Consider the following 24,687-nt stretch of genomic DNA (forward strand, 5'->3'; position numbering starts at 1 on the left):
ATTGAGAACTGAGAAACGAGCACTCCATTTCTGATGCGTAAAAATTCCACTATTCAGAGTAAAACAATTGTTTTTAAATAGCGTGGAGAACCAGCACTTTAGTGGCTCTCAGCCGAGTTTTGGAGAAAAACTGACGCTTATATTCGTGGCTGTGTTACACTCGTTTGTAATACCTCAGTTTGGTCTTTATATTGACCTGAAATCACCCAATTTCAAGTGACTAATCTTGGAATGCAGTACCTTTAATTAAGCCTTGTGGCTCCCATGTTAAACAAAATTAATGTATATGTCCCTTGATATGACGCTATATGAATAATAGAGTTTATTATGACAGAGAAATAGAACCACGAATGAATTCCCTATTGCCGAATTCACTCACAATAAAACTTTAAAATTAGCCTCTGCGTTACTGTTTGGTCCTTTTCATCGTAAAAAATAATTGCTTTAAGAAATATTAACCATCGCAAAGTTGAAGTCCTTTTGTCACAGTAATTCTAATAGAAATGTTTCAGTTCGTCCACGCTACTATTTTTGATTTATCGGCGGCTAGTAAGACAGAGATATTGCTTTAACTGGGTACACTCGTGTTGCGCGCGCCGTTGAGGAAGATAAAGAAGCAAAATGCAGCTAAGGTAGAATAAATGACACAGTCTTGAAAGCTTAAAAGAGATGTGTTTTTCTCGAACGTGTGATGCTAAATTTAATATTGTTGTGTGGTCAATTCAGAGCTAATGCGAGGGGCGTTCAGTATGTAAGGCCACACTCTTTTTTCTGAAAGAGAGTTTGTTTTGTTCAGGGTTCCAGTACATTATATTATTCCACGATTTTTTGGCTGCAAAACCCTATTTATCAATATAACCTCCGTTCAGTGCGTGGGCCTTACGTACCCAGACTGTGAGGGCCGGTATGCCTGCATGGTTGCACTCTTCTGCTCGACGTCGGAACCAATGTCTTGCTGCAGCAACAACCTCCCATAATTCACGTACTGCTTCCCTTGGAGTGTATCCTTCATTGTGCCAGACAGATGGAAGTTGGAAGGCGCGAGTCCGCGCTATAGGGAGGATGAAGAACAAAGTCCAGTGAAAGTTTGTGCGCTCCTGTCTGTTGTGCAGTGTTATGTAAGGCCTCGCGTTGTCGTGGAGAAGGAGAAGATTGTTTGCATTTTGTGGCAACGAACAGCCTGAAGTAGTTTCTTCAATTTACTGAGGGTAGCACAATACACTTCAGCGTTGATTGTTGCACCAGGAGGGCGGACATAAAATAGAGGAACCCCTTCAGGTTCCGAGAAGACTCTCACCATTACTTTTCTGGCTGAGGGTGCGCTTTTGAATTTTTTCCTTGGAGTAGAGATGGTGTGACGTCACTCGATGTAATGCCGTTTGTTTACGATTCGATGTGGTGAACCCATGTTTCATGGCCTGTGTCGAAGTTGGACAAAAAATTGTCACTATCACGCTCATAATGCAAAAGAAGTTCACCAAGATTGCCCTTTGCTGCTCTTTGTGTCTTCTGCTAGGTGGCGAGAAACACAGCGGGCAGACACCTTTGAGTAATTGAAATGGTCGAGTGGGTCTAGATTACTAGCAGAGACGTTCACCTGAGGAGCGAGGCGCTTGCTTGTGGTCTGTAGATCACCTCGAATCACACTGTCGACAAGTTGCAGCACTTCGAGAGTCACTGCTTTGTGCGGCCTGCTGGCACACGGGGCATCGGGAAGGTCTGCACGACGTTGTCGCCTAACGACTCGCCCTCCTTTTGTTCACTGCCAGGTCTCAGAAGACATTCTTAAAGGGCTGTGAATATTTGCGACGCCCTGGTTTTCCGCCAAAAGAAATCCAATGACAAATCTCTGCTTGGAACGTACCTCAGTCACAAACTCCATTTTTAAGGCTACGTATACAGTAGCCACCTATTGGACTCCATGAAACTATAGGTGCTCAAGTGGAAATATTCCACGATGTCCCACAACATATTACGCATCTTTCAATGGAGACTGACCGAGAATAATGCGTTGCGTTACTTACTAAACGACCCTCGTATAAAGTCAAACGTAAGTGACGACTTCTAATTAAGTGCTTTTATACTGTATTTAAAGCAACCGAAGTTCGATAGATGTTGCTCATGCAACCGTTAAGATGTGACTGAAACGCTGTGCTAAGCCCGCAGGACAGGACAGGTAGTTTAAATTGTGGAAAGGGGCCGAAATAAGTGGCTGTCAGTTACACTCGAACATATAACTTTATTTATTTGACCAAACATTACAAGACCCAATTCTTTTTTTTAAAAAACACATCATTAATTTTTGGAACTTAATTACTGGCTGAATTCGCCATGCAATCTCATGCCTTAAGGGCAAGATCTTCAATTTGAAATCGGTTAAAACCAAAATCAGAAATTTAAAAGGCAGAAGGCCTTATCTTAAATCAGTTCTTTCAATTAGACTGAAGGCCCAAACAGTCTCACACCTTAAGAGCAAACAACTTTAATTTTTTTTTAAATCGGCTGTCGGCCCATATCATAAGACTCAAACGAAAATAAATTTTTAAATGGCCAAAAGCCTTACCTTAAAACAGTTGTTTAAATCAGGGTGAAGGCTCAAACAATCTGACGCCTTAAGGGCAAAACAACCTTAACTTAAAAATCGGCTAGAATCCATACGAATAAAAACAACAAGAACAAATCCTAAAAGGCAGTACACCCAACGGCGCTCAGAAGTTTCCGAGGGTCGGCCTGGAATCCAAACTGTAGTGTTGGCAGACGAGCCAACACCATCTTAATAGAGGAGGCCGAAATGCACGCGTTTTAGCTCACGCAGGCTGGCGTGAGGAGGGAGAACTATACTGACGTAAGATCTGGAACATGACAAGGAAATTAGAATTCAGAAAAGCAGACGTAGCTGGTTTGATACTTAAGTTTAATCCGTTAATGATGAACGTCGCTCTTGACTGTACATGAGTCACAAAATTATCTGTTCAGAAGACATAGTAACTGAATATGGCGCCTTGCTAGGTCGTAGCAAATGACGTAGCCGAAGGCTATGTTAAACTGTCGTCTCGGCAAATGAGAGCGTATTCAGTCAGTGAACCATCGCTAGCAAAGTCGGCTGTACAACTGGGGCGCGTACTGGGGAGTCTCTCTAGACTAGACCTGCCGTGTGGCGGCTCTCGGTCTGCAATCACTAATAGTGGCGACACGCGAGTCCGACGTATACTAACGGACGCGGCCGATTTAAAGGCTACCACCTAGCAAGTGTGGTGTCTGGCGGTGACACCTCACAAACCCAAACACTCGCTTAGGTGAGACAGGCAGTCTGCCCAACCATTCTCGGTCCGACGACAACCCAACCGACAGACAGTCAAGGGACCCAACGACAAGATAACTTACGATTCATCCGACCAGCACACAACAGGGAGTTCAATGGAACATCGTAGAAGATATCGGTGCCCACAACCAATTATACATTGAGCTGTCCAACTACACACCATGCTGGACAGCGACAACACAATGAGGTAAATACACTGCCTGAATTTACGTCAACGGCCAGGGCAGATAACCGGAACGTTAGCGGCCACAGGGCAGAAGATTCAGCTGGTGCACTTCAATTCAAAATAACCAAGTACAGTTAAACTCCACTTGAGAACACACGCTGTTGCTCGCTGTTGTTGTCCCAAAAGCCGACAACGAAATCCAAACGACACAATGTGTGTACAAGGTGCGAATATCGATACACACCGCTGCTACCACTCACTGAGAGAGAGGGTAACAGCATATTCGCGATAACCGCGGGAGGCTAAACACGGAATAGCAATCAGGGTTTGATGCAACGCATAACATGTGCCATCCACGGCCCAGTGACGGATGATATGAACTTGTGAAGAAAGATAAGCTGTGTCAATTTCCAAGAAATTATTTTCCCGTCCGTCCTAAACGATTTAGGGAATTAAAAAAATTTTTAATGAGGATGGTCGAACGTAGATTTGACTGTCGCCCCGTCCTAAAGAGACATAGGTGCCTTGACCATTCCGCCATTTCACTCGCTAGCCTTAAAATGAATGACAATGACTTCGTTTCGGATAATGGCTTTACGACAGACATCAGCTTCGTGTTTACCAGATTGGGCGCAAACGTCCCAGATTAAATTCCTGGCTTAACCACTACGTCACATTGAGAAAGGACCTGTGCCACTTCTGTTTGTAATCCACCTGTAGGAAGCGGATATTTTCGTCTCACTTCTGTTCTAAGCTTGCATGTATATGTACAGGGGCATTCAGCTGCCTGTAGCGCTTGTTTTTATGTAATGGGCAACACCTTCAAATACCACACACAGAATTTTCCTATTCTCTAGCTCGATACATACGAAATGTTAGTCCTAGAGAACAAATAAGCACGATCTTTTTGTAGGAAGTTTAATGCAATTAAACTTTGTATTGGGAGGCCACGGTTTTCGAGTTATTAAAGAAAATCTCGTTTAAAGGTCAACTTTGTACGTTTTTCTTGAATAATTCGAAAGCTAAGACTCATAGAGAAATCGTATCGCAGTACAAAATTTAACTACATTAAATTTCCTACAAAAAGGTCCTGTTCATTTTTTCTTGGAGATTAATAGCTCGCGTATAGTGAGCAAGAGAATGTGAAAACTTTTCACTCGATTTTGAAGGCGTTGCGGGTTGTATAAGACCCACAGGTGGGGGCAGCTGTAATACCTGTTCATACACAAGACCTAGTTACTGCAACAGACTGTTATTCTTACTGATGGCACCATCAGAGTTAATTAAGCAAAATCTGTGATTTTAGGTAGTAATAAACATGCGCAGCAACTGTAATGCGATTACTACAGGTTTATACTTACAGTCACAGTTTACACGGAAAAATGACACACACATTTCAAACAAGTCCAAGTAATATATTTCAAACCACGCGAGCGCTAACGATTGGCTGCCTTGGTTAAACTTTTAACTCATTGACTAAAATGAAGTGTTTCAGTCTGCGAAAACTAGTGTACACTAAGTATAATACCTTCAGTAACGTCTAGTAAAACTGATTCCTGTAGCCGGCCGGGGTGGCCGAGCGGTTCTAGGCGCTACAGTGTGGAACCGCGTGAACGCTACGGTCGCAGGTTCGAATCCTGCCTCGGGCGTGGATGTGTGTGATGTCCTTAGGTTAGTTAGGTTTAAGTAGTTCTAAGTTCTAGGGGAATGATGACCTCAGACGTTAAGTCCCAAAGTGCTCAGACACATTTTTTTGAGTCCTGTACGATATAACAATGTTATGAAAGGGAATTTATGCAAACAATATATGCCAACAACAAATTTCTAAACATTAAGTTAAAAGTAGGAATGGAACAAACGAAGATCACAAGAAATAAGAGGATAAATCTGTAAATCGTTGAATGTATGTTTGAACATGTCCTTAAATAACAAATGATTATGTTTGTTTTGTTGTTAACTTTTACACACACATGACAAGCATAAGGATCGTAGTTTTCAGTTGGCCTACCATGTGTGACTTTGAATGGTGTTGGATCGGCGTTGTTTTTGATAGGAGTATGGTCTTTAACTGATGCGCCATTTCTGTACTTTTCACAAGCCACCACGGACATTTGGTGCATTTTCTTCTCTAAGTCTTAGTTTTCAGCTGAGCGGTAAAGGGTAGTGACTCCCTCCGAAGAATATTAATCCTGAAGGAGTAGTAGCGAAACTTGAGAGGAAGCAGTTAGGTGGCAGACTAAACCTGTGAGAAGGGCCAAAAGGCAAGTTGCAATGATTCGGTTGGATAACTCATTTCTGGGATGACTTATTTCCGAGTTGCAGCCGTTCAAATTCTCACGGTGTCATTCACTCTTAGAGGTTCCTTTTACGCTTGGTTAAAATTTCGGAACCAACACATGCAATACACATGCTAACAAATCAGTGAACGTTTTAAATTTCTAGTCATTGAGTTACGTACCTGAATGAGTCCTTGTAGTCGTCTCCATCATTTAAATTATGAACTTGACTGTGAGACGCTTATAACGCAGACGACATTGCCTCTTGTCAACGGTTCTTTTATCAGCACTCTTTGCTGTCACATGTTAATCTCCATGACAAATGGCATATGACATGTTGTCAAAATGATTACCAGCATGAGGTCAGAAGTCGTGTTATTGGGAGAATAGCGTCACTCGATTTCGCAGACGCTTTACGTGCATTTAATGCTGCGTTTTTCTGTAGTCTCTGCTGTGATAAAAAATAGTTTGTCACTCTACTAGCAGTATCACCTCCTTTACTTAAAAAAATGAGATGATAGTGAGCTGTTTACTGTGCTAAATAATTACATCTTAAGCTTTAATTAGGACCAAGATGCTTTCGTTTGCACACAGTTCATATTCGGACGCAGTTTAAAGTATTTTTTCAACTGGCTCTACATATATATTTTAGTCGTCTATATTTACATGATGAGTACGGCGACCCTCACGAGAATGAAACTTGTGTGCTAAAGTGTACGAAAGGAGTTCCAACACAGCTGGTTTCTGTTAAGAAGGGAGGGTGTGGGTTCTGTAGGTAAGAACAGTGATAACGAAGGGCAAGGTTTCCGGTCCACCGCACAGTTTTAATCTGTCACCCGGTTTCAAATACGCATACTGTTCTCAGGAAGAAATGCATTAGGATGAAAGCAGAATCTCGCTGTGCTATTCGGAAAACAATTACGTAATCCAGTAGTTTGCAAATAAAGAAAAGGTAAACATTACATAACTGGTGAAAAATTTTTCTACTGAAAACCGAGTTTCGAAAACAACTACTTCAGTTGATCACTGCTATTATAGCTAAATGTGAGGAGAGGTAATATAATCATTGTACTTACACCTGCTATAGTGTGTGTGGCGGTGAGGTAACCCATCTGGGAGCATTTCCCACATTTTTTCTGTCAGGTATCATTAAGCAAGGCAGGAAGGTGAATGGAGTTCACTACAGATCTTTCAATCATTGAAAAATCTGAATTCACCGAGAATAAAATCGAGAACGCCTTCGCCCCCATATAAAGTGTAAGCGAAGCTAAACCATGTTTAGTGGAACGGGAAAATTGCACAATTGTAAATGTAGAAAATGTAAAACTACAGTAAAATATTGAATTTAAGAAGGCCGATTGGAGGCTATGTAATTACGAGGAGCAGGTTTCTGGAAAACTCAGAGGACATTAAAACCCATGAGATAATACTGACAACGATGTAGAGCGTACTTTCTACATGTTCCTTAGGAGCGATGAAATAATAATAACCTAGAACAACGGCGTATATGAGACCAGCAAATATTACAAACATGTGATTTTAATTTTCAAGGAAGTGTAGGTTATTAGTACCTGAAACTTTTCATAGCGTTCGAACGCGTAGGTAAGAGACTTTGTACGATAACCATGTAAGTTTATAGTAAAAAAAAAGTCATAAAAATTGTACTACTCCCAGTAGTTGGTTTTATTAGTTCTGGATAAGGACGAGTAGATTTTATTCGACGAAAGTACATGACAAGTTTAGCTTGCGTAAAGCGGTATCTATTTTGTGTCTTCTTTATATTATTTTGGGCATTAGTTAACACAGGGCTACGAAATTAGAGTTTCAAAGAACTTTTTTGTGAATTTCGCTTATTTTTATGCTTTTAAAAGTTATGAATCCAAAAAAGTTGTCCGTTTTTTAAATCTATGACGTACCTATTTTTTCTTTGCGGTCTCATATTTTGTATTCTACCACGTACTCGAACAGATATTTTTTAATTTCTTATTAAACAGTAAAATATACTTGGCAGAAAATTGTTTTGTTATAGTTATAGTATTATGCATATTGTAAATTACATAGCAACTTTCTAGAATTTGTTTAGAATCATCATCATTCCCATATTAACTTCGAATATCTCTCTGACTCTTATGAGATGCCCCTGGTGTTCCCGCTGTAGTGACCATAAACAGTCACGAATCATAGAAAGATTACAATACCCTTGATATATTCTCACCATGACGTGAAAAGTTTGGTAAAATATTTCCCAGTCCTCGTCACTGACTGCTTCGAGATTTCCTGGAAAGAAGTCCAATTGTGATTTAAGAAAGTGAAATTTTAAGGTCATCAGACAACCCAACAGCTTCTGAAGCATGTTTTGAATGATGGTCTTGTAATGTACGTCCTTTATATTCCTAAAAAAATTTGGAAATGACATCCCTGAATGCAGTCCACACTTCCTTTTCATCGAAAGGTCATTGTAGTAACAAATTCGTCGTCACACGTTAATTAGCGGATGTAAGGTCCAACAAAACACCTTCTTTGAGTTTGCTCTCTGATAATTAGAACAACATTAACACAAATAGTTGGAACAGCTCCGAGTTTCAGACAGTGCTTTCACAAAGTGCTTCATCATACCTAGCTTAATGTGGAATGGGGGAGAGCAGTTTTTCTTTCACTGGTGACAAGGCTCGATCGCACAGTATTTTTAGTTCTGGGAACGCGACTTTGGCGATCTGATCATTTATCTTTGAGTCAATGTTGATCTCTCTCTCACTCACGCAGAAAACATAATTTCTTCGTAAATTTTGCCTGCTCGTCAAGTACCATGCATATAAACTTCAAGTCTCAGCAAGTCATCAACTTTGGTCAGAGTATTTTTGCATTCGTAAGGATCAGTTGTGTGTTTTCACAAGTTTCTTCTGCGTGCACTGAATGATCCGTTGACACTGACGCATATTTGCCACCATAACGTAAAAGAACAGTTTCTAAGATTATTTTTGGGGAATCAACAAATAGCCTCCAAGCTTCATGCATTAATCCAGGTGACTAAACAAAATACCAAGTCACCTACTTGTTCAAATTAAGCTGTAAACTGCAAACTCTTTCTTCCTAAAGAAACGAACGGACGTCTCTTCAGCTAGTAACTTCTTTTCTTACAACCCAGTTCTATCTTTTCTTTAGTTAGATCTAGGTCTGTCACAATGTCACTGAGTTAGCACTACGTAAACATCTTACTATTCGGATGTCTAACACACTCGAAAGTAGGATCTGCTTCATCACTTGAATCCACTGTATCATCACGACTTGACATATTTCTAGAAAGCACAATTTCTTGTAGGATAAGATACTGGAATTCCTGGACCATGAGGAAATGGGTGGAAGGCTTGGGTACACAATGTGTTTTTTGGCTTTGGAATTAAAAGCACTAACATCAATGCAACAAAAGGAACAATTTTCACTGCGGTTAAATTCCTCCCTCCACATTATTGGGATACCGAATCAAACTATTTTCCATTTCCTTTAACTATTTTCTTAAGTTTCCTATTCACACAACATATTTTATATCCGTCAGTCAGTTGAAGTCTAAAATATGCAAAGTACACCATATCAACGAAGTCTCTTATGTTTCGTTGATGTTTATGTATGACTTATTCACAACAAATATAACAGAATGAATTTGGAGAATTCACAAACCTCGAGTTGCCATGCTGCAGTTCACAAATTCCGAACAAACTGTTTGTCGTACACACGTTTAATGTCGATTTCACATTAAGTATGCATAAGTGGGAAGGGATAGCGGAAATTATTAGAACAGTTTCTTAGCTGTTGGCCAGTGTAATCGCTGCTACTATTATGTTACTTACGGAATTTCAGAAAAAAAGGAAACGAATTACGGTGCTTAGAGGGAACCCATTTTTCTGCAAGTACTCGTGGGGTTTCAAAGGGTGCCCACTCTTCCTCGAAAAAAATGTTTTGTACGTAGGTAAGCAAATTTTCTCGCTAATTTGACTAGACCCAAGTTGATAAAACGTAAACACGCCATGTTGCTTCATACATCATTCGTAAATCGAAAAATACTGTAGTCAATCACAATGCAATAATTGTTAGGTTTATTAGTCTGTAGCTATATCTGTTTTTTGTGTCTTGTTCTGGATTAAATATAACACTACTACAATCTGTCACCAGTGGGAAAAAATTCACAATCTTGCCATTGTCGTTGTTGAGGTCGTCAGTCCTGAGTCTCGTTTGATGCAGCTCTTCATGCTACTCTATCCTGTGCAAGCTTCTTCATCTCCCAGTACCTACTGCAACCTACATCCTTCTGTATCTGTTTAGTGTATTCATCTCTTGGTCTCCCTCTACGATTTTTACCCTCCACGCTGCCCTCCAATTCCAAATTGGTGATCCCTTGATGCCTCAGAACATGTCCTACCAACCGATCCCTTCTTCTAGTCAAGTTTTGCCACAAACGTCTCTTCCTCCCAATCCTATTCAAAACCTCCTCATTAGTTATATGATCTATCCATCTAATCTTCAGCATTATTCGGTATCACCACATTTCAAAAGCTTCTATTCTCTTCTTGTCCAAACTATTTATCGTCCATGTTTCACTTCCATACATGGGTACACTCGATACAAATACTTTCAGAAACGACTTCCTGGCACTTAAATCTATACTCGATGTTAACAAATTTCTCTTCTTCAGAAACGCTTTCCTTGCTATTGCCAGTCTACATTTTATATCCTCTGTACTTCGACCATCATCAGCTATTTTGCTTCCCAAATAGCGAAACTCCTTTACTACTTTAAGTGTCTCATTTCCTAATGTAATTCCTTCAGCATCACCCGACTTAATTCTTATCTTGCCATATCGTCTTAAAAAGTTAAAATAGAAGTTTTAACTTAATTTCATCCATCGTTAACGATATCTTTTGAAAACCTCCAACTGTGTCAGTAATTATTGCATAGCACTGCACACATTATCTACTGGAGAGTTTCGCCGGCAAGGTAGCGCAGCGTGTTCAGTAAGAGGACTGGCTGCTCTCTGTAAAAAGAAACCTGAGTGAAGGGATCAACAACGAACTTGAGTTGATGTCATACGATGTCCGCGCAGATCAAATGATGAGAACAGTGAAAAACAAAATGAAGGAAAGAAAGCGGTAGGTCCTTGACTACTAATCACAACGTCTAAGGTCTCGGGTTCGAATCTCACCACCGCTTGAATTTCCTCAGAAATGGTGGCAGAAGACTATCTACATAAGAAGACCCCTCCTTCTGGCAACAGCCTCGTCAAGGAGAGCGAAGGAGTGAACGGAGGTTCAGGGCACTCGTTTGTCCTGGGGTATGAAACTGACCCTAAAAGGCGGAGGAATCGGCGATGTTAAACGGTAGGATGATGCGGAAGGCAATGGAAACCAAAACATTAAAGACACACAACTTTTACCCATAGGACATAAGACCTTTACCTGGAAAAGTGTCTGATGATCTGTCCATTGGCGGAAGATTCCAGACTAGTCTCCCATTCTAATCTCCGGAAGGGAACTGCCAAGGGGGACGCAACAAGGATAAAAACATTGAATAAGCAATGAAAGGGTAATGTTCTACTAGTTGTGGCATAGAATGTAGGGTGTTAGAACATGGTAGGGAAGCTAGAAAATTCTAAGGCTCAATATAGATATAGTGGGGGCCAGTGATATGGAATGGAAAGAAGACAAGGATTTGTAATCAGACGAGTACAGGGTAATATAACAGCAGCAGAAAATGGTGTAAAAGTAGGAGTTTTTGCTATGAATAGGAAGACTGAGCAGATAATGAGTTACTATGAACAGTTCAGTGGTAGGATCACTCTAATCAGAATAGACATCAAATTAACACCGACAACAATATTTTAGGTACACATGCCGACGTTGCAAGCAGAAGATGAAGAGATAGAGACAGTATATGACGATATTGAAAGGGTGACTGAGCACGTAACGAGAAATGAAGATCTAATATTCGTGGGAGACTGGAATATGGTTGTGGGGGAAGGAGTAGAAGAAGTTACGGGAGAATATGGGCTTGGTGAGAAAATATGGACTTGGTGGGAGAATATGGGCTTGGCAGAAGGCATGAGAGAGGAGAAAGATTAATTGAGTTCTGTTATAAGTTGCAGCCAGTAATAGCAAACAATCAGTTCAAGAATCACAAGAGGAGGTGGTCTGCATGGAAGAGACCAGGAGACACGGAAAGATTCCAGTTAGATGAAATCATGGCCAAGCAGAGATCGCGAAACCAAATATTGGATTGCAAGGCATATCCAAGAGCAGATACATATCCCGATCACAATTTACTAATCACGAACAGTAGGATGAAGTTGGAGAGGCGAATCAGGAAGAATCAGTGCTCAAGGAAGTGGGGTAATGAAATGCTAAAGCATGAAGAGCTACGCTAGAATTTCTCTGAGGCTATAGATACTGCGATAATGAATAGCTCAGTATGCAGTTTACTTAACGATGAATAGACATCTCTAAAAACGGAAATCATAGAAGTTGGAAACAAACACGAAGAAACAAGGAAAAACTGCGAAGAAACCATGGGTAACAGAAGAAATACAGTTGACCGACGACATAAAGAAGTACAAAACTGGGAAATTCAGGAATACAGAAATACAAGTCACTTACGTATGAAATACTCGCAAATAAGAAGTGCAGCAAAGCTAAGGGGAAATGGCTGCACGAAAAATATGAGGAAATAGAAAAAGAAAAGTTTGCCGGAAGGACTGACTCAGCATATAGGAAAGTCAAAACAGCGTTCGGTGATATTAAAAGCAAGTGTGGAAACATGAAGATTGCAGTGAAATGCAGATGAGGGATCGGATTGTCGAAAAATGTGCATTGAAGGCCTCTATGAGGGAAAGAATTTGTCTGATGTCGTGACAGAAGAAGAAACAGGATTCGACATGGATGAGATGGGGGCAAAATGGTTCAAATGGCTCTGAGCACTATGGCACTTAATATCTACGGTCATCAATCCCCTAGAACTTAGAACTACTTAAACCTAACTAACCTAAGGACATCACACAACACCCAGCCATCACGAGGCAGAGAAAATCCCTGACCCTGCCGGGAATCGAACCGGGGAACCCGGGCGTGGGAAGCGAGAACGCTACCGCACGACCACGAGATGCGGGCCTGAGAGAGGGGATCCAGTATTAGAAGCAGCTGGAGGCATGCATAGTATCTGTTCCATAATTAGTTGTTTGAAGTGACATGTCATGGCAGTGGCTCTCGGTCGCCCCCTCGACTGGAGCACCAGTTCGCCACGAGCTGCGTTCGCCAGCCGCCCAATTCCAGTGCCAGTACGGCATTGTCCACTTGGGCACAGCAGAATTCAGTGCGAGCTATGACTACTTACCGCCTTCCCAGATCCAGCAACAGTTCGGCATTTTCTGTGTGATCCTTTGTAGCATTTCCCAGTGTAACATAACCACGGAGCACACACATCGGTGCGAAGGACACTATGCCACACAAAATTGATAAGAAGTACCTTCTGCCAAGCACAAACGGTATGAAGCAACCCTCGCAGCACAGCATGGTATTAAGCGTTATCCGCCTTGCAGCACCGAGCGAGGTGGCGCAGTGGTAGCACACTGGACTTGCGTTCGGGATGACGATGGTTCAACCCCGCGTCCAGCCATCCTGATTTAGGTTTTCCGTGATTTCCCTAAATCCCTCCAAGCAAATGCCGGGATGGTTTCTTTGAAAGGGCACGGCCGATTTCCTTCCCTAAACCTATGAGACCGATGACCTCGCTGTCAGGTCTCCTCCCCCAAACAACCAAACCCAACCCCTTGCATCATTGGTACAAAGCACGCTCTGCAATCGCCCAACAGACGCCCCCTCTGCCGTGCAATATTGGTGTGAAGCACACTTTGCGATACAACACACGTATGAAGCGAGTCACCATGACAAGTTCTGCCGTTCAGTGATAATAAGGGGCTTTTTTTCACTGGGGCGAGGGAATTTAATCCATCACAGTTCATCCAGTTTGCACGAAATACTTCTAAATTACATACACAAACCTCCCTCGGAAATTAATCTGTCTACACACCTACGTCTACATGATTACTGCAATTCACAATTAAGTGCCTGGCACAGGGTTCATGGAACCGCCATCAAGCTCTTTCTCTACGATTCCACTTTCCAATAGCTCGCGGAGGAACGAACATTCAGATCTTTCCGCGTGAGCACTGAGTTCTCTTATTTCATTATGATGATCGTTCCTCTGTATGTAGGTGGGCGCCAACAACATATTTTCACAGTCTGACGAGAAAGAGTGTTACTGAGAGTGTTCATGAGAAGATGGCGCGCAACGAAAAACGTCTTTGTTTTGATGATTGCCACCCCAGTTCGCGTACCATATCGGTACCACTCTGTCTCCAATTTCACGATGGCACAAAACGATTTGGCTTCCTTCAAATTTTTTTCACGTCCTCCATCGATCCTATCTTATCCGGATCCCACACCGCACAGCAATACCCCAGAAGATGGAGGACTAGAGTAGTATAACCTCTCTCTTGGAGGACTAGAGTAGTATAACCAGTCTCTTTAGTAGTTCTCCAGCATTTTCTAAGTGTTCTACCAGTAAATCACAGTCTTTGGTTTGCTTTACGCACAAAATTATATATGTGAAGTTTCAAATTGAAGATATTCGTAACTCTAATCCCTAAGTATTTAGCTGAATTCACAGCCATTAGATTTCTTTAATTCACTGGTTAACAGAAATTTAGTGGATTCGTTTCAGTACGCATGTGGACGACTTCACACCTTTCAATACTTAGAGTCAATTGCCACTTTTCGCACCGTACATATTTTTTGTCTGAATCGTTTTACCATTTGTTTTGGTCGTCTGATGACTATAAGACGATAGGTGACAGTATCATCTACTAACCCTCTAGAGGGCTACTCAGATTGTCTCGTAAATCACTTATGTAGATGAGGAACGGCGGAGGATGTGTAACACTGCCTTGGGGAACGACAAGTACTACTTCCGTTTTACTCCGTGACTTCCCCTCAGTTAGTACGAACTGTGAACTTTCTCACAGAACACGAATCCTGCCGCACAACTCAGTAGCCACGCAATTTGATTAGAAGTCGCTTCTGAAGAACGGTGTCAAAAGCCTTTTGGGAATCTAAAAGTATGGAATCAATTTGACATCCACTGTCAGTAGCTCTAATTCCTTCGTGTGAATAAACAGCTCGTGTTGTTACACAAGAACGGTATTTTCTGAATCCGTGTTGGCTACTTGTCAATAAATAGTTTTCTTCGAGGTGATTCATAATGTTCGTACACAGTATATGTTCGAAAATCCTACTACCAATTGATGTTAGTGATGTGGGTCTGTAATTCATCTGATTGTTCCTATTTCCTTTCTTGGGTATTGGTGTGACTTGTGCAACTTTCCAGCCTTTAGGTACGCATCTTTCAACGAGCAGTCCGTCGTATATATAAAAACAACAGATATAAGTGACACGGGTAGACTGGATCTTCCTAGACTTCCGTAAGGTGGTCGACGCTGTGTCACATAGTCGATTACTACTCGGTGTACTACCATGCGTAGTATCTTCGACAGTATGACATGGGTTATTGAATATTTGACCAAAACAATCCGATAAGTTTTGCTGGACGGCGAATTTCGAACAGAAAAGAAAGTAGCGTCGTCTGTTCCCAAAGGAATGGTAACAGGACATCTACTGTTCTCAATATGCATAGCTGATTTATCTGATAGGATCAGCAACTCTGTAAGATAGTTCATTGACGCAGTTGCCTATAGGAAAGTATCGTCATTTGACGATCTTAAGCAAAAGCAGGAAGACTTGGACATCTATTTCACTTGATGTAATGAATGTCAGCTCTCTCTCTCTATGTCTGTGAACACTGCTGGTGGTTACGGGTTTCAATAAATATCAATGTCATCTATCTCTTATTCCCCTCCAGGGCGGAATCTGTTTACCCCATCCGTCTGTCCAGAGGGAAAATGTTCTCACACTGCCTAAATGCGTACGTAACGATATTCACAAAGTAGAAAACCGCCTAAATACACATTAATACGGGCCGGTTGGATCAGCAGCAATTGTTGTTAATCCGAAAGACGGATTTCGTGTGCGTCAGGTCAGCCTTAACATGCGCGGCTATTAGGGCGGGTGTAAGTCGATAAAATTAGGATAGCACCTATTGTGAAAAGAGAGCCCAAGTTGTATCGGATTACAAGATTAGTGGTGAATACCTTGAAGGTGCCCAATAGTATAAGTGTCTACGGATATGAAATTTGACGATTACTTAAAAATCTGTATTAGGTAACGTGAACTAAATACTTTTATTCGTTCAGCGTGTTCCTCGAAAGTAAAGTGCACGTGAAAAGGAAATCTCACAAATCGCCAGAGCAGTGGTTCTTAAACTGTGGGTCTAGACCCTCAGGAGGGTCGGGAATGGCGTACAAGGGGGGTGTGGTGCGTTAAGAAAAAGACATTCTTAGTACGAAACAATTACATTTATACTTTCCTTCGAGCAAAGAAGATGCGGTCGGCGACAGGGAAACCGCGGTCATATCTGTAACATTTTTTTGAACTGATCGGGCGATCTACACGAAATAGGTCGTCGGTGGAATCGTCCGTTGTCGGCTGAATTGTGACTGGATCCTTAAGCACCGAGCTGAAGTTTTCAGGACTGGTAAGGTATTTTGCGGCTCCGGCATTGTAGGACCTATAATTTTTATAGTTAAGTGCTCAGCAGCACGTGTGCTCGCTTTGCTAGAAGTCTACCTTGCTTGTTTTTGCATCCATTTGAGCTCTCACTACTAATCGCAATACAGCATTATAGTCGAAGGAGTAATATTTGATTCATCGTCAGTCTATTACATCACAGAGAATAGGAGCCCCTTGGTCTAGAGTAAACTCTTATTCTCATAATAGTTCAGTATAACGTGCCCTTTAGCCTGCTGTTTGTATTGACAATCAAGTAGTTTTGTGTGAGTTGTGATTTATAATAAATCATATTGTACTATTTAATCTGCACGTCATTTCATAGATATATACGGAATCGCATTTCCTGTCGTTTATTGTGATAAATTTAACTTTTTCTTTCATGAGTTATGATTTTTGTTATTAAATTCATGTGTGTGTGTGTGTGCCCTTATTTTACCAACTAGCAGGGTCCGCCATCAATTCCTTTCGTTACCATTGTGCACATAATCAATTTGGTGGCAGGTAAGGAGGGGGGGGGGGGGGCGAGCGCATGTCCAGTTCTCATGTAAAAATCGCCAGAATTAAAGAGGAACAAACTCTTCTCAACCCCGGCATCTCGCTTGGTAAACGCTCCAGTATACAAGGTAGCTGAAGTACTTGGTATTTGAAGAGGCATCGTATCGAAGAGTGTACCGCATACAGGGAAAGAGGAAAAGCATTTTTCGCTTAGTCACAGCACAGACCGAAGGGTGTGTTGAAATTTCATAAAGCACATAAAAAAATGGTTCAAATGGCTCTGAGCACTAGGGGACTTAACATCTATGGTCATCAGTCCCCTAGAACTTAGAACTACTTAAACCTAACTAACCTAAGGACATCACACAACACCCAGTCATCACGAGGCAGAGAAAATCCCAGACCCCGCCGGGAATTGAACCCGGGAACCCGGGCGTAGGAAGCGAAACGCTACAGCACGACCACGAGCTGCGGACTAAAGGACATCGTTAAAGAGGATTGTGACGAAAAATAAGAGCACGGTTGCTGAAAAAGTCATTGCAGAACTGAATGTCGCATTCGGGAAACCTGTCAGAAACAAAACAGCGCGAACGTAACGCTATAAGCAGGGAACTACGGGGAGACATGGTATTCCGAAACCACTCATCAGCGATGTAAACGTCCGTAATAGGGTAATGTGGTGGCGAGACCATAAAAGCTGGACTATGGTGCAATGGAAGAATCTGATTTGGTCAGTTATCTTGTTTCACACTTTTCTAGTGGCCTAGTTCACATTCCACAGTGAAACACGGTGGGGGTTCGGAAGATAGCCATATCGTGGTATTCCATGGGCTTCACGCTACTCTGAAAGATCACATTACTGGCAAAGTTTATTTGACCATTTTGGCTCACCAGATCCATCCCACGGTATAATGTTTGTTCCTAAATAGTGATGCTGTGTTCCAAATCGACAGGGCCCCTGTTCACACTGTAAGTAGGCTGTTATATTCTTAGATTGGTAACGCCGCCGATACGTAGCGCTCTGTATGATAATCACTGGCTGTGCTGTGTGCAGTCTGTGGCTTATTTGCATTGTTGTCTGCCATTGTAGTGCTGGGCAGCGGCAACTGGACGTTAACAGCGCGTAGCGTTGCGCAGTTGGAGGTGAGCCGCCAGCAGTGGTGGACGTGGGGAGAGAGATGCCGGAGTTTTGAAATTTGTAAGAATTGATGACATTGAAAGCAACGGTGGTAACATTAAGAGTTCAACGGGAATTCAACTGTTAAATGCAGAGGATAGAGCAGATAGGTGGAAAGAATACAATGAAAGCCTCTATGTGGGTGAAGATTTGTCTGATGTGATAGAAGAAGAAACAGGAGTCGATTTAGAAGAGATAGGGGATCCAGTATTAGAATCGGAATTTAAAAGAGCTTTGGAGGACTTACGGTCAAATAAGGCAGAAGGGATAGATAACATTCCATCAGACTTTCTAAAATCATTAGGGGAAGTGGCAACAAAACGACTATTCACGTTGATGTGTAGAATATATGAGTCTGGCAACATACCATCTGACTTTCCGAAAAGCATCATCCACACAATTCCGAAGAGGGCAAGAGCTGATAAGTGCGAGAATTATCGCACAATCAGCTTAACAGCTCATGCATCGAAGCTGCTTACAAGAATAATATACAGAAGAATGGAAAAGAAAATTGAGAATGCGCTAGGTGACGATCAGTTTGGCTTTAGGAAAAGTAAAGGCACGAGAGAGGCAATTCTGACGTTACGGCTAATAATGGAAGAAAGGCTAAAGAAAAATCAAGACACGTTCATAGGATTTGTCGACCTAGAAAAAGCGTTCGACAATATAAAATGGTGCAAGCTGTTCGAGATTCTGAAAAATGTAGGGGTAAGCCATAGGGAGAGACGGGTCATATGCAATATGTACGACAACCAAGAGGGAATAATAAGAGTGGACAATCAAGAACGAAGTGCTCGTATTAAGAAGGGTGTAAGACAAGGCTGTAGCCTTTCGCCCCTACTCTTCAATCTGTACATCGAGGAAGCAATGATGGAAATAAAAGTAAGGTTCAGGAGTGGAATTAAAATACAAGGTGAAAGGATATCAATGATGCGATTCGCTGATGGCATAGCTATCCTGAGTGAAAATGAAGAAGAATTAAATGATCTGCTGAACGGAATGAACTGTCTAATGAGTACACAGTATGGTTTGAGAGTAAATCGGAGAAAGACGAAGGTAATGAGAAGTAGTAGAAATGAGAACAGCGCGAAACTTAACATCAGGATTGATAGTCACGAAGTCAACGAAGTTAAGGAATTCTTCTACGTAGGCAGTAAAATAACCAATGACGGACGGAGCAAGGAAGACATCAAAAGCAGAATCGCTGTGGCAAAAAAAGGCATTTCTGGCCAAGAGAAGTCTACTAATATCAAATACCGGCCTTAATTTGAGGAAGAAATTTCTGAGGATGTACGTCTGGAGTACACCATTGTATGGTAGTGAAACATGGACTGTGGGAAAACCGGAACAGAAGAGAATCGAAGCATTTGAGATGTGGTGCTATAGACGAATGTTGAAAATTAGGTGGACTGATAAGGTAAGGAATGAGGAGGTTCTACCCAGAATCGGAGAGGAAAGGCATATGTGGAAAACACTGATAAAGAGAAGGGACAGGATGATAGGACATCTTCTAAGACACGAGGGAATGACTTCCATGGTACTAGAGGGAGCTGTAGAGGGCAAAAACTGTAGAGGAAGACAGAGATTGGAATACGTCAAGCAAAAAATTGAGGACGTAGGTTGCAAGTGCTACTCTCAGATGAAGAGGTTGGCACAGGAAAGGAAGTCGTGGCGGGCTGCATCAAACCAGTCAGTAGACTGACGAAAAGAAAAAGTCATGAACTGATATATATATATATATATATATATATATATATATATATATATATATATATATATATATATATATTATGACTATTAAGTAAATACATTGTTTGTTCTGTATTAAAATCTTTCATTTGCTAACTGTGCCTATCAGTAGTTAGTGACATCCGTAGTTTGAATCTTGTATTTAGCTTGCAGTAGTGGCGCTCGCTGTATTGCAGTAGTTCGAGTAACAAAGATTTTTGGTGAGGTAAGTGATTTGTGAAAGGTATAGGTTCATGTTAGTCAGGGCCATTCTTTTGTAGGGGTTATTGAAAGTCAGATTGCGTTGCGCTAAAAATATTGTGTGTCAGTTTAAGCACAGTCATGCACAATTTTTCTAAGGGGACGTTTCATATGTCGACCCTTAGCCGAGGATACCTCACTGGAATCTTCTGATTTTTTCTTGTAGTTTGTTTAGTTACTGTAGCCTTTGTTTATTGCTAGTGCGTAATTGTAGAGAGAATTTCCTCTGTAGTTGTAGTTTTTCATTGTTGTACAGTAAAACAGTTGTGGCATGCATGCAGGTTTGCACCAAGTATTTCGCAGCTGCGCTCGCAATTAACTAGATATTATTTTCAGTGCTACGTTAATGTGTTCTCTCATTTTTGCTCTTCAAATTGAGCTTTTCTGTGTTATCGTGTGAAATATCGTGACAATAATGGCGTGTGAAAAACGTAATACTAGGCTCCAAAGTAAACTGAGAAATGACAGTGAAGACGAAAGCAGTGTGTTAGCGCCACCATGTAATGAATTAACTAATGTTCAAAGTAGTAATTTGGTAATTGTGCATAGGGAAATGGAGCGGGCTGCAAATAATGGCGTAGGCAGTGAAACAATTAGTGAATAGGGAAGCATTATCGATCGATCGGTCTGCAACAGCTCGCCTCAGGATTCCGAAATGAGAGGACACAATCTTGCAAATACTGTAGATTCAGGTTTTGCATCCTCACCGTTTTCTCAAATAAGTCAAGACACATTTTCTGTTTTGCAAACTGCGAATATTGCCAGTTCAAATGCATTGCCGAATAGCACCGAGGAACATGTTTCAGACACCAGTGCATTGTTATTACAATTAATGCAACAAATGGGACAAAATCTTTAAAAGTCAGACACAATGGAACAACACCAGAGACAAACACAGCAAAAGCTTCAAAAGTTAGACACAACGGAACAAAATCTTCGGAAGTTAAGACACCACGCTTGAACAAACATGTGAAGATTTAACTAATGAGTTACATAACATTGAATCGAAATGTCAGAAAGTCTGTAATGACGTAAAAACACAAATTTGTGAGCATTTTCAACCTATTTTTTCGCGGCATGAAAATGCATTACAGAATCACGAAGCAGCCATAAAAGAACTGCATACTATTGTTCATGAAAATCATGAGACCTTGCAAGCTAAAATTGACTCAGTTGCATCTACCGATTCGGTTACGCAACTTGCAAAAACTCAGAAAAACTTAAAGGACACAGTAGATACGATTTCAACACAAATGAACACTCTGAAACTTGGTTCAGAAAAACACACAGAGGAAATAATTTCACTATCGGATAAAGTAGCCGAACTTTCAGATCAGTTCACTAACTTATCTACAAAGGTAGATGATGATCTCAATGACACAAAACCTGTAGCCTTGACTGACACTGAAGAGTATGAACAAATTAGAAAATTCAAACAGAATCAAAACCAAATCAACACACAGTACAAAAGAGAAATGTGGGAAGTACGAGATCAGTTGGCTCAAGTAATACAAGAATTACATATTTCAGAGGACACTCACGCTCCTATACGGGAAGAGGGACATATAAATATGAACAACCACAAAATAATAACACAGGACACTTCGGAAATTATGAAAAAAATTGGCAAGGTACACCGAATTTTGAGATGGAACCGCCGAAACGACGTAACAATGACCGACATGCGACTCGGCGACATGATGATTTTGACTATAAGCTGTTCATTACTACACGTAAATTCAAAACATTTAAAAATTCTGGCAACGACATTCATCCACAAGCATGGCTTCATCAATTCTCTCATTGTTTTCCTCATAACTGGTCATTAGAACACAGATTAGTATTTATGTGTGGCTACTTAGAGAATGAACCAACTGTAAACATGCGATCGGTCATTCACGATTTTCACAGTGAAGGAGAATTTTATGATGCCTTCCTCTCAGCATGTTGGTCTCAAGCTACACAAGACCGAGTAAAACATAGCATCATGATGATGAAACACTTTGAACAATCTGAATTTTCCAGTCTTGTGAAATATTTTGAAGACATGTTGCACAAGAATCAGTACCTGTCAAACCCATACAGCCCCCCAGAACTCATCCGCATTTGCTTAATCAAACTACCTGAACATTTACGACATATTATTTTGGCAGGACGTTGCGAAGACGACATTGAAGCTTTTCAGAGACTCTTACAAGAACTAGAAATTTACACAGACAGTCGCGGGATGCGAAAACAGGAAAACAATCACTACACGTCACATCCGTCGCAATTCCGCGATGAAAGAAACAATAACTGGACACGACAAGGCTATTCTCACAACACAAATCGTAACCAAAACAGACACCACCCGTATGACAACCACTGGCAGAGTAATAGGTACAGAGAAAGATCGCATTTCCGTAGCAATGAATATTACACAGACAATCGTAGAAACAGACAATATGGCAACCAGAACTATTATTATCTTCGGGAGACAGAATAATTTCAGACGCAAGGGTCCACCCCGCAGTGATAATTCAGGGAGAAATTCTCCACGACTTTGAACCGACAAGAAAGAAACTACAGGAACTACCGACATGACGACAGACGATATAATCATAACGACAGACCAGAATTTCATCGGAACTGGCGGGATTCAAACAGAGCTGGGCCCTCTCGGCAAGGTGAATTTGTAGAAGTTAGGTCTCCTAATCCCAATAACGACGCACGAAAACAAAGAGACAGACGATGACTCGCACCGCAGGCAGCCGCGTGCGCCGGCTGGCTCAGAGAAAAATAACATAGGCGCTAACCTTGAGAAAAATTCCAGTATTCTTTACCGACGTATACCACATGATAATTGCGTTGAAGTTGAAACTCTGCGTACTAGGAAGAGTAAAGGTTTACACCACATCTCACATGTAAAACAGTTTATTGAAATATAATCTGCATTTAACTTTGTCTTTGCCATAAAACATTTCACTTCACATTTCTAGTATGCTTTGTCACACTGAGAAACTGTTAACATGCAACAATGTTTTGAAGTTAACTATCCAGTCTACAACCTAGGGAACATTTTTAAACAGAAATTACAAATGCATTGTTATAGTGAACAGACGACACAGTGTTGTTACTTGTACATTCTTGCTCGTTAGTTGCACGATTACGTAACGAATATAACGCTTATATACTTAGAACATATACTGTTAATGAGATTTTATTGCAACATTTTGGTTTAGTTGAAAAGACATTCTTTATTTGAAGTACTTTCTGTGAGATTAAAGATGACTTAGCATTTGGTTTCTTTGATAGCTACACGATTATATCACGACGCTACTAATGTGTGACACAATTTACATTGTGCTTTTGCGGTGTATCTGTTTTATATCTGCACAGTTTTTCTGAATTCTTCTCGAAAGGAAAACATGTTTTAGTAGTAACGTTGTGGTATAGCTACAATGAGACAGCCTTTTCTGTAGCAGAACAATACGTTACAGTGCAGTACTTACTTCATCACGGCAATAAGCGTAGTAACTACGATATCTATACGCAAAGCATTTCACTTTTGTTTATCATGAAGTAAGTACATTGACTTCAGCAGAACTTAGCTTTCGGAGGACGATAACTACGACACTTCCACAGAAATTATCTTACAACAAGACGCACAGTTTAGCGCTACAGTACACGTATTTGAGTGATTAATTTTGTACTTATAACATTTATTTTTAAAGATATTTGAAGTACAATGATACAAAGGTTTTCCGTGATACATTTAATTCCATTGCTTACTCTGTATCACCTGAGGATATAATTACATTAATCCTCAGGGGGGTACACACCTACTTTGTGTACCATGTGTTTGGCAAGCACAAGGAGCCCTAGCTAATATGGTATTTGCTTATACAACTTTACACACTGGTACCATATTTCTCTAACACAGAATTACACAGCTATGTGATCATTTAACTGAGAGACAAACATTTTTTTAATTACATCAGTGACACATGTTTACGCAATTACACAGTTGGATAGTTTTACACTTATGAAATTGTATTTGGTCCGTACTTTGTGAAATGCTCATATTTTTTCAGAACCATTGTGATACTATGAGAGCTTTGAATGATGTATTTGGTATGAGATCACGATTTTTAAAGTACGTTTGAGGTAGATGACACTATTGAAATGAGCAGAGAATATTTTTTAGGTTTTGAAATTATTGCAGAAAGCTATGACGTTTTTGAGATTTGACTGCGGTGTTATGATGTTATTATTACGACGACGATGTGAATTATGCTGCTGAGGTATGTTTAAGGTAATGCTACATGAGTTATTTGTTTATTCTACGTGTCTGTTATGATGAAATATTGAAGAAGTGTCGACGAATATGTCTATGTGTAATAAGGTAAGAATAATGAGTAGTGGTTAGGGACTCTGGTTTGTGAAAAAGGTTGTTGGAAACCAAGAATCGTACTTTAAGAGTTATGAAATGTATGTAAATGCGTGAATGTATTACAATGCCGACGAAAATTTTTTGCACACTATTATATTTAAAGGAC

Source organism: Schistocerca gregaria, chromosome 2, assembly GCF_023897955.1.
Source record: "Schistocerca gregaria isolate iqSchGreg1 chromosome 2, iqSchGreg1.2, whole genome shotgun sequence".
NCBI classification, from domain to species: Eukaryota; Metazoa; Arthropoda; class Insecta; order Orthoptera; family Acrididae; genus Schistocerca; species Schistocerca gregaria.